Source organism: Astatotilapia calliptera, chromosome 7, assembly GCF_900246225.1.
Source record: "Astatotilapia calliptera chromosome 7, fAstCal1.2, whole genome shotgun sequence".
In the NCBI taxonomy this organism is placed as follows: domain Eukaryota; kingdom Metazoa; phylum Chordata; class Actinopteri; order Cichliformes; family Cichlidae; genus Astatotilapia; species Astatotilapia calliptera.
In genome coordinates this window covers 43,879,229-43,891,014 of record NC_039308.1, presented here as the reverse complement: position 1 = coordinate 43,891,014, position 11,786 = coordinate 43,879,229, and the positions used below count along the sequence as shown (strand labels likewise).

Genomic DNA, 11,786 nt, shown 5'->3' with positions numbered 1-11,786 from the left:
TAAGGTAGATTAAGGCTGTGTCATTGTTCAGCCAAGGAAAGTGTGTGAAAAGATAAATGTTTCCATCCTGGAGGGTGAGTGAGACTGCAGCTCACTCACGGTCCCTGATGGATACAAAATAAAATATAATAATCTGAAGGTTGGATCTGAGATGAGGCAAACAGAAGACCAGTCTAAAAGTAGGCACAAACCTGTTAAGAGAAAAAAGCAAATCTTGTACAGATTGGATGAACTATAAATTATCTGTTTGCCGAGTAAGATGATCCTAACTATTAAATTGGCTCAGTAATAATATAGTGATATACACTAATAAAATATTGTAATACACTATTGTTATTATATAGAGAGAAAAAGATGATAATAATTAATAAAAATATAATATTAATATTGACAAGAAGTATCTTAGCCAGTATGATGTGAGATGGACAATTGTTATGAAGAAGTCTGCATCAAGCTTAAAGGTTTGCTCAAACTCAGTATAATGACATATGAGATGAAGAAAATAAAAGCAATATCTAAACCAATTAGGTGCATAGAGGCACTTAACCTGCTTGAAAACCTGTCATTTATCCTAGATAAATATTACTGAGATACAGAGCACATCTATAATAACAACTAATAAGCCAAACCCTGTAGATAATAACTAAACCTACAGGATTATGAAGCTGAATTAAATGTGTGGACACCGCTAAGTTGATAAGCATGTTACACATTTTCTTTTATTTTTATTGGTTCTTTTTTTTAGAGCAGAGGCTGCATGCTGTTAAAAGCGAACACATACAGCTGTCTGTGAGCTCAGTTTCCCCTCACACTTCTGCTTTGTTTCTGGCAGCATTTTTCTTTGTCTCTTTGTATCCTGACTCATGTACGTTTTTGTTTTGTTTGATTATTTTGTTAGTTTGGAAACAAATTTGTGCCAATACTTGTGGATTATGGTGACACATAGTGATTAGACATATGATTTACAAATGCCCAGTTTTAGAACTGTGAGCTATGAACAATGCAAAGTTTAGGAAATAATATATATACAAAACAAAAAACTTCAAAGTTTGAAATATGTAAGATATGTGAATTCTTTGAAAAACTAGAAGGTATCTAAAATTGCCTCAAGTGAAAATGAAATTCTCTAATGACACTCTGATAGTTAGGTCAGCATAAGGGCCAGAAGGCCTGTGAAACCACAATATCCTTTGAGTGCAGAAGCAAAGGAAAGAATTAGGCCAGTAATTGCAGACATGCAGAAAGCAGGTATTCTCGTGAAAACTAATAAAGCCACGTGTAATACACCAATTCTTCCAGTAAAAAAGACCTAGCAGTAAAAAAGACAAAGTACAATGGACTCCAGAAGCAGAAAAAGCTTTCGTTGATTTGAAAATAGCACTGCAGACATGTACCGTCTTAGCATTACCAGACTATGGAAAACCTTTCGTTCTCCATGTTGATGGTGCAGGAGGGTATATGAAAGCAGTCTTAACTCAAGCTTTTGGAGAAAAACAACGTCCATTAGCTTTCTACTCATGCAAACTTGACTCTGTAGCTGCTGGATTACCTACCTGTGTTCAGGCATGCGCAGCAGCAGCAGAGGCAGTTAAAAAATGTGCAGACATTGTTCTAGGACATAAATTGATCATCAAAGTCCCACATGCAGTGACCTCTATTTTGCTCCAAGCGAACCTCTCTTTCCTCACGCATGCAAGACAACTTTCTTATGTGGGGATTCTACTTACACAATCACACATAAAAATAGAGAAGTGTGGCCAGCTAAACCCAAGTACACTTTTGCCGATTTCTCTGGACGGAGAACAACACTGTTGCATTCAAAAATTAGAGGAAGATACAAAACCTCGCACTGATATATACAGCTCCCCCCAGAGCAGTTTCAGTAATGTTTTTGTGGACGGCTCAGCGTCAAAAGACATTCACGGTAGAAATTGTGTGGGTTATGCGGTCACAACTGTTGATAAAGTGATAGAAGCAAAAGCTCTCAGCTCCTCAAACTCTGCTCAAAGCGCAGAACTAACCGCAGTCATCAGAGCATGTACTTTGTATAAGGGTCAAAGTGTTAATGTTTACACAGACAGTCAATATGTCTATTCAGCAGTTCATCATTTCGCTAAAATATGGCATAACAGAGGAATGACAACTTCCTCAGGCAACACAGTTCAACATGCAAACCTTCTAAAAAAGCTATTAGAAGTAATAACGTTGCCAAAAGAATTAGCACTATGCAAATGTGCAGCTCATCAAAAGGATGACACAGAAATTACGAGAGGAAATAACTTTGCTGACAAAGCAGCAAAAGCAGCTGCAGAAAAACAAATTGATGTTTTAACAACAGAAACCATAGATCTAATACCTTTAGAAATACTAGCAGATGCACAGAAAACAGCATCGCTGAGTGAACAAAAATCTTGGGTGAAAGATGGAGCAGAATTAAAAGACAACCTCATGATGTGTAATGGCAAACCAGTGCTTCCAAAATCTTTGCATAGAACTGCTGCTTTAGTGACACATGGGAAAACTCATGTGTCAACAGGAGGGATGACTAATATTCTTAATAAACAATTCTATACAAAAAATTTTGAAAGTTCAGCACAAGAGTTTATCAGAACATGTATAATTTGCCAAAGACACAACGCACAGGGAAATCTACGTCCAAAGCGAGGGCATTTCCCTATACCACCGCATCCATTTCACACTGTCCACATGGATTTCATAGAATTAAATGAATCACAATCCTCCAAATATGCACTTGTGATAATTGATGTATTTTCCAAGTGGCCAGAAATATACCCAGTGAAAAAAGCAGATGCAATATCAGTAGCAAAATGTCTATGTAATCATTTTATTCCAACGTACGGTATTCCATCTCTGATAAGATCAGACAATGGCACACATTTTGTAAATGAAGTAATAAGTAAAGTTTCTGAAGCTTTAGGCTTCAGCATAAAACATCACTGTTCTTATCATCCACAAAGTGCAGGATTAGTCGAGAGAACTAACGGCACAATTAAACAAAGGTTGAGGAAATGTATGGAAGAGACTAAAAAACCTTGGCCTGAATGTCTAAGCTTGGTTAAATTATGGATGAGAATAACTCAAGGAACAGGTGGTCTAACGCCATTTGAAATCGTACATGGCAGACATTTTCCACTCCCCATAATGAGTGAGCCAATTAATAAATCTATTGCAGAAACAACAATGGCAGAATGGATGACAAAACTATTTGAGAATAAAGAAGTGAGATTAAGCAATCAACTGCCGAGTGACTTTTCTTCAGTTTCTTGCAGGTTGAACCCCGGTGATTGGATTCTGATTAAAGTCCTCCAGCGGAAAAACTGGAGTGCTCCAAAGTGGGAAGGTCCCTTCCAGGTGCTACTTACCACACCCACAGCGTGTAAGATAGCCGAACGAGTTTCGTGGATTCATCAATCCCACGTGAAGAAAGTGTTTGCACCACAATAAGACGCCGGTTCCCCTGACTCTTACGTGAACCCCTGCTGGAGGACAGGGCTGAACGGGTTTCCCGCCCTGTGCTTCCTCGGCAGTGCTACTCACGTGGGAGCTCGGGTGTGCCTGGTCGCCCTGAAGATCAGACTGACCTATCCCACCGAAGAGCAGAACCAATAATAACACCAGGGACGCCTGAATAAAATCTCAACAAGATGACTGAGGAAAACAACCTGATAAATCCAGAAGAAGAACCAGCTTCAGAATCAATGTTAGCACCAGTTCCAGCCCCAAAGCTGTTGTGCTTGGGCGCTTGTGACATCAAACGAAAACTACTCATGTGCTACATATTCTGTCTAATGGCTATCCTCCTGATGACGACACTCTTTTGGTTGATGCCCAGTGGAACCCACAAGACAGTACCAATTATTCTCCGACCTAAGAGGTGGACCCACGACAACTCGCACCTGAAGGAGATAGACAAAGAACACAACCACCCGTGGCTGAACAATGCATGGTACCGGTATGTCCATGACAGAGTGCACAGAGAAGACAATGCCACAAACTGCTATGTCTGCTCACATATGCCCACGACAGCACTCCATGCCACAGTGTATGGAAAACCCCCAACCAAGGCTGAAGCACTCTGCATATATGACAAAGCCATTACCGGGACCTGCTCAACACCAGGAAAACCTGTGATGGTGATAGGTGGATCCATAAAGGACCAAAACAGCAACACATGCCACAACACTACACAATATATAGTCCCACAGAGTGTAAAGTCTCTAATCTACAACATAACAAACTGCACCCACCAGTACCCAAATATAAACTACACCTGCAATGAAGCCTACTGGGTGCATATAAACGTCAGCCATAGAAAACTGAAATCATTCTCAGTTGTTTTGCCACCTGACATACAACACCCAGTGTGCTTTAACTTCACAGGAGCAACCGGACAAACAGGTACGCCCCAGGGTCTGAAGAAATTAGGACAAAACCGAAACTGCTCCATGATCCTGGCGGCACCAGATTGGGATGGCATCGGCTCATCAACAGGTACATACTGGGTACAGGGCGCAGCTTGGGCGTGTGGCCTGAAAGTCTATTTCATGCTGCCACCAAACAGCACCGGACTCTGTGCCCCTGTTCTGGTATCTGACCACACCTTTAAGATGTCAGTGAACAGCAACACCAGAGCTAAACGTAACACAGGCCTCAAGCCCCATGATCCATATCTTGGTTCTGATGTACCAGATGACTTCAAACTCTGGACCAAGAGCCAGAAGGTAATACACGCTTTGTTTCCATGGATAGGAGTAGGGAAACACGCACTACAGATAGAAACCCTGGACTATCGTTTTGGATTATTTTTAAATGCTTCAACCCGCATTAATCAAGGACAGAATGAAGAAATTGATGCAATTCGCATCACTGTCATGCAGCACCGAGTGGCTTTAGACATCATTCTCGCAGAGAAAGGTGGTCTCTGCGTATTGTTTAACACTACATGTTGTACCTACATACCTGATAACATCCATTCATTAAACATGACAAATGCTTTGAATGTTTTGAAACAACTGAGAGACGCTCAGCAGCAGGACTACGTTACCGATACTCAAGGTTGGTGGGACTGGCTGCTGAGCGGCTCTTGGAAATCTCTACTGATTAAAGGCCTGTTGGCCCTTTTCAGTGTGATGTTACTATTTTGCCTTTTCATTGCTTGTATTATCCCATGTCTGAGAAGCATAATGACAAACATGTTCAAGCGTATGTTAGGAAACCATGTCTTGGCTCAGTCAGTTATGGAGGATCCCTATCGTCAGTATGATATGCTGAGTGTGAGAGAGAGAGAAGAAAATCTCTATGACAATCTTGACAAGCTTGTTGTTTAATTATTTCACTGAATGACGTGCAAGTTGAAAATGTGACTAACAAGTGACTATGCATTGAGTAAAACATGTGAAATATATTAACATCAGGAGGGAATGTTAAGAGAATTTTTATTTTAGTTAAATCATTAAAGTATAATCAAGTAGAAACAAGTATGCCTTATAATCAAGTGTTTATATATTTTCACACGGTAAAGCTTACTGTTGAAAAGAACACAATGTATTCCTTGCTTAAGTGTGTGAGATGTTTGACAAAGACAGGATATACATGCATTCTTTACTTCAGTGTCTGCGATGTCAGATAAGCATGAATACTGCTGTGTCGTTGTTTTTCAGTTTGTGTGCAGAAGTTAGATAGCTAAGACAATGCCTGAGCTCTCCCCTCTTCAGTTGAAAGAGGAAGTACTATGTAACCCATTTTGCCTTATAAATAAAGCGAGTAAACGGTGCTCGGTGTGTTAGTCTGCTCAGAGACTCTCACCCGTGCGCACGTCTTTGAAACTCTGAGTCGGTCTGCCAGTGTCTCATTTCTCTCTTACTGTGCTTTTACAAATGTCAACCCCTTGACACAGCAAGAAATGATGGTTTTCCATTTTACCAAAGTGGAATAAAATCACCACAGCAAAGAAATCATGTTATTGTCTGCAGCTAAAATATATGGTGAACATGGTTTTATAATAATGTGCAAACACAACCTCACTCTGCTCTATACGAGGAGCCAACCACAGCTGTCCGGGTCTTCATCCACCACCTCCACCATCTTTGCTCATCATCATTCACTTAATTGCTGATTGGTTTAAATCAAACTCCATTACAGGTTCAACTCCATTATATAACAGCATGTTGACTTTGGATCTGGTGTGCAGTGCCACCTTAAAAGATGAGGAAACTAAGAGATTACAAAAAAAGAAGTGGAGGAGTTAAAGAGCTGCAGCAGATTAACAGTTTCTGACAGTCATGTGTTAGAAATAGGACGATTAGATGAGCTGAGGGATCCATCTACTGCTCAGTGAAGCCTCATCAGAAACAGTCTCAGTGGAAGGATGGCTCTATTGTTAAGGAAGGACACAGGCAGAAAGACTGGCGTCTGTCACACAGGAACTGGACTGAAAATCAGCTGCACATATTCATCAGGATGTGCAAACATATTATAGGTGTGGAACTCAGGACAGTACCATCAGAAGTTGATCCACTGTGCAAATGTCTGATTGGCAGTGGCTTCATTTTTCACTATGAACAAACTGCTAATGCAGCATCACAGGACGTCAGCCATGGATTGGCCTCCCCAGACCTCAACATTACTGAAACATCTTAACAGAGGATGGAAACAAAGGGAACCAACATCCAAGAAAAGAGCTGCTGCTGAAAACTTCCTCACAGAAAACACAAACAAGCTTGACTAAGAGACTCCAGGCTGTGCTGAATTATAAAGGTGGACTGACCTCCAGGGTCCTTAGTATCATATAAGCTCAGTTTGTGTCTTATATACTTTCCATTTATATAACAAAATATATAGAAAGGAGGGTGGTTTAAGATGTCTGTAGAGTTTTATTCATTATCTTTAGACAAACAAAGAAAGCACCATCCATTCGTCTCCAGTCTGTATGAAAAACAGGGGAAAGGTCAAATTAAAACTTTGAAATTCCTTTCACAATAAATCCATAAATAAACAAAATAAAACATAGAAAAGTGTTTAAACCCACTTTTCCATAAAGCTGTCAATAGGAAATGTTCCAGTAAACATGTCTGTGTTTCTGCTGTTTTCCTTTCATGCGTCCACAGCTGACAGGTAACCCTATTGGAGTCGCCATAGTGACGGGTGGCGTCTCAGCTTCAGCGTGTTGATGGGCACAGCCATGGTTACCACAGCTGGAGTTGGTGTACGGCGAGCTGTGAGAGGACAGAGATGGAGAACGCACATTTAACTCTTTAACAGGAGATACGTTACGACTAACAGACGACTGCTGTCTACATGATGTCTTTGCAGCCCTTATGTTACATGTTACACAACTTTTCTTCATGCCAACAAGACTGAGGTGCCACATAGTCGACACATACAGCTGATTATGATGCATGTTTTACTATTGCTATGTTCACATCATCTGCTTGGCTTTATTACTGAAAGCCTGGAGATCCTCTGACGTGTGCATGGCTGATGTGAAGTATGATTAGTCCTACATGACATCAACAGCAGAGGCAATGAAAGCTTTGTTGTTAACAGGTTGTAGGTAAAGTCAAATGTCTACTTCTACACTTGTGTTGGGTAAAGTTCTTCTCACTGCAGCAGATTTATATCTGTGCTTTCACAGGGCGTGATGTGGAGCTCAGCGCTGAGGTGCAGGTCTCCTTGGAGACGGCATCCTGGCTGAAATATTATCATGCTTCCAAAACATTTCAGCTTTTATTTTGAAAGAAACAAGACTTGAAAACGAATCCCCTTCTTCCTCTTTGTCTTTGTTCTTCAGAGGAGTGTCACCTGGACAAACTCAGGGCTGTTCTAGAGCCTTTCTTATTATTTGACTCCATAGAAATAAAACTGAATGGAATCAAACAAAAACTCCCAAACAGCTAAAACACTTTGCTTTATTCTCTTTTTTAACAAATACGTTGAAGTCCATCCACAACAACACAGCTGAGATCTCCTTTGTAATCAAGTGTTTACATCCTTTGTACAGATCTGCATACAGAACAATCATTTACGTCCCACAGAAGTCTAGTTACACGTAACTATACAAGAACTGGTGAATGACAGAAACATGAGACACATGATCACAGGTGATAACAAAAAGAGAAAGAATTCATGTGTTAGTGATGTTTTTCAGCCCTGATGGCTCATGTTGGAGAAACAAGCTGAGGTACGTGGAAAGTTTTTATTTTTTATTTTACTGCCCATCTATTTTCATACAAATGTCTCCGTCTTATGGAAAAGGGGTGGAGCTTATCCAACGAGGACAGGCAGGGCCCCCCCAGACAGTTTAGCAGTCTATACAGGAGGCTGACCTTTGCAACATGTACTTCTATAATGACTTCACCATTTAGGTTATTTGGTTATGTTTCACCCTGGATTTTGTGTGATAATATTTATTTTGTCCACTGATTTAAAAACAACAAACTATATGAATATAAAACAGAGTGAACAACAAAACATCAGCTTTGGAAACTTTGATGTAAAATTCTGCAATTGTTTTCTCAGATATAGCATAAATCAAACTAACATACATCAGTGTGTTATTAATGTGCACACACACACACACACACACACACACACACACACACACACGTGTTACAATAAACAGCTCTTATGCTTCTGTATGATTCTCAGTGCTTTCCATTTGCGTGTCCACAGGTTGCTGTAAGTGGTGCTTGACTGCAGTTTGCTCTCATTTCAAGTGGTTTGCTGTCACAAAGCCAACAGGAAGTCCGGCTGGTTGAGCCAACTGAAGATGGGTTGAAGGTGGCGTCCTCGTTTCCTCTGTGAGCGCGAGAGGACAGACAAAGCAAACACCGTTTGGACAGCATTAAAATATTTACACTGATGATTAATGTTGTGTCTTTGCACCTGTAGCGATACATGTTGGAAAATGGAGACTTTAGCCACCAAGACTGACGTGCCTGGAAACTTCCCTGTGAGTACGCCCACAAAGACAGGAAACAGTTTAGCCACCGCGGTTAATCCTCCATCATCATCATCCAGTATTTTCCACATCTTTTCTTCTGCTGTTTCCCTTGTTGTCAGTCACGGGGTTTGTGACTGAAATGCGTGTGGTCGACGGGAAGCCTGACGAGTACGGCCTGAATCATTCCATCAACACCGGACGGAGTGAAACCTTTGTTGAAAACAGATTATATGGTAACGTTGCATTTAGCTTCAGTAAACTGTGAAGTTACAGCAGCAGATTTACATCACGTGGCTTCACAGGAAGTAGTCTGGACCTCAGCGCTGAGGTTCAAGCAGCTCTGCTTGCAGACGGCATCCTTCCTGAAAATGTTCTTCATCTTCCTCAAACCAGAACTTTTACATTGGTGCTGAAGTTCTATATAAAAACAGCCTGAAATACAAAGTGATGTTGTGCACTGATTACCTCACACTTTCCATGTTTCCTTCTACAGAGGAGTGTCCGCCTGAGTGTTTTGTCTGATCTGTTGTTGATCGTCTCATTGACACTGCATGCAGATCTGACACCAGGGCTGGACTGGGACAAAAAATGGTCCCGGGCATTTTGACTGGAGACCGGCCCCCCAGGTATTAAAGGAAAAACCATAAAGCCTTTGAATGAAAACAAACGCTGTTGTCACAGTGATGGACGCTGTCTTGTTGGTATACATGCATCAGTCTAATAAACTTAAACCTGCACCATCCTCCCTGTCCTGGTATTCTAAACAGGAAGTAGACTGTTGGTCGAGTTAACCTCCTGAACATCTATAACACACGGTGGAAACCTGACATTAAGACAGAGACTAGAGGTGAGACATGATCATTGCTGATTACTGATGACAGATTTAGATATGTTTTCATAAACCTTTCATTTGCCACATCAATAAACAGCACGGCAGGGCAAAATATGTTTTCTAACATGGCGACCTTTAAAAAGTGAAAGGAGACAGAAAGACAGGTGAGAAAGAATCAAACGGACTTTTTGATGCATTTTACACACAGTACTGGTGCAGAATCTAGAAAATGTGGGAAACACTGGCATCATATGCAGTACTTACTTCTGAAGAAATTATGATGGGACCCTAAAAAATGACTATGTACAATAATGGATTTCTATACATTTTACATCAGATGAAAACGTTTGTTGTAAGATTCAGATAATTATTTATTAAAAGTGAGACATTTTAAATGAGAATAAGAAAGAAAAGTATTTCTTTGTGCCCCCCTCTCCCTGTTAATGCCCTACCTGCCCCCCTGGCAACACTTTGCTAGAGCCGCCCCTGCACAGTTACCAGCTGTCAGCTACACAAAAAGGATCCTGGTGTTATTTGTCTCTCAGAAACAGTTCATAACTTCAACTCATTTTTGTTTTGTCATGTTTTGTTCTTTACATTGTCTTTCTTCTATATAATTGTTAAACATTTAATAAATATGTCCACAAAAAGATTTTAAAAATCAGACATTTCACACAGACACCCAAATGATTTCTGACTGATGAAGGGGGCTGAAGGTGCCCTGCTCTTGCCCAGCTTCTGCTGCTCTCTCCCTGCTCACTGTCAGCAGCTGGCAGCCTCGGTCCTGCCTGAGACTCTTCATCTATCAGTGCCAAAGAATATGGGAAATAGCAACGCACAACATGCACATTACAAAACAAGCACATGAATCAGCATTACATTCATTAGTGAAGTGCTGACGTTCGTTCCTAAACTTTGGGCCTTAATTAACATCACTGTGAACTAATGTTTGCTTTGCTTCTTAACCAGTGAAGCAGCGAGGGGCTTTCTGAGGTTCCTGCTCGTAAATGCCCAAAATGAGTCGAGTATTTCTCTGCAACTACAAACTCTGTTTTCATCAGAGGTGTAAATATTACAGCACTGTGTCAGAGTCACTGAGGCTGGAACACAGAAAAAGGAAGTAGATGTATTTATTTTTAGGCTTTATTGCCTGGAACCACTTTAAAAATACGCTTTGGGTCACAATTAACTGCAGAAACCAGGAATCCACATATGAACATTATCTGTGCAGAGATTTATGCTTCTGAAGGTAAACAGTGAAAACTTGCAGCACTAAATGCACAGATAGCCAGGCGTTTCACATTTTGGGACCATCTGCCAGTTTTCATTTCTTAGGTATTGAAGAGCAGAAATGATTGAATTTTATTTACATGCTTAAAAATGTTTGCTTTTGAATATTATTTGAAGAATTACCCACACACTCAGGCACTGTGGGCCTGTTTCCCTTTGCACAACCGAGTGTTGGAAACGGGCCTTTTCTCTTTAAACTCTGAGGGGCTGTAACTTTGGCTTCTATTGGCAGATTTGCATGATTGACCCTCTTTTTAAAATAGTTTTAGCCAAGAGAATCAAGTTAACATCACTGTTTTTACGTCAGCTCACGTCACACGAGCTGTTTCAAGAAAAGTCCTCCTGTCACACAGCAATGCCTACATGAATCACACCACTCTGCTTAAATAAATAATAATAATAATGTTTAGTGAAGCAGGTGAAGCAAAGGGCTGCTTTTAATAGGCTGGGAGACCCAGGTGTGCTGCTTTAGCTGCTGAGCCTCTCATGCTAGCCTCCATCTATAAGCTGGGATCACAGGAGCACTGCAGTCCTGACTAGATCAAGGATTGTTATTCATGCAGGTGACAAAAGTTTACATTCACAGAGTCATAGGATTGAGCCTGGTTTGAAAAGCAGCTGTTTAATGCAGCTGCTTAGAGTTCACACACAGTAGAAGAATCAGACTTGAGTCACATTTCAAACACTGGAAAAATACTCAGC

At 40.7% G+C, this 11,786-nt stretch overlaps 1 long non-coding RNA gene across 1 annotated transcript; it reads right to left on the bottom strand.

Annotated features, from left to right (window-relative positions):
* Positions 1 to 7,908: 7,908 nt before the first annotated feature.
* LOC113026333 (uncharacterized) lies at positions 7,909 to 9,578 on the bottom strand. The gene is made up of 2 exons (XR_003272902.1): positions 9,248 to 9,578; positions 7,909 to 9,172 (listed from the first exon to the last, which is right to left on the bottom strand). It is a non-coding gene; the product is annotated as an uncharacterized LOC113026333 (long non-coding RNA).
* Between the last annotated feature and the right edge of the window lie 2,208 nt (positions 9,579 to 11,786).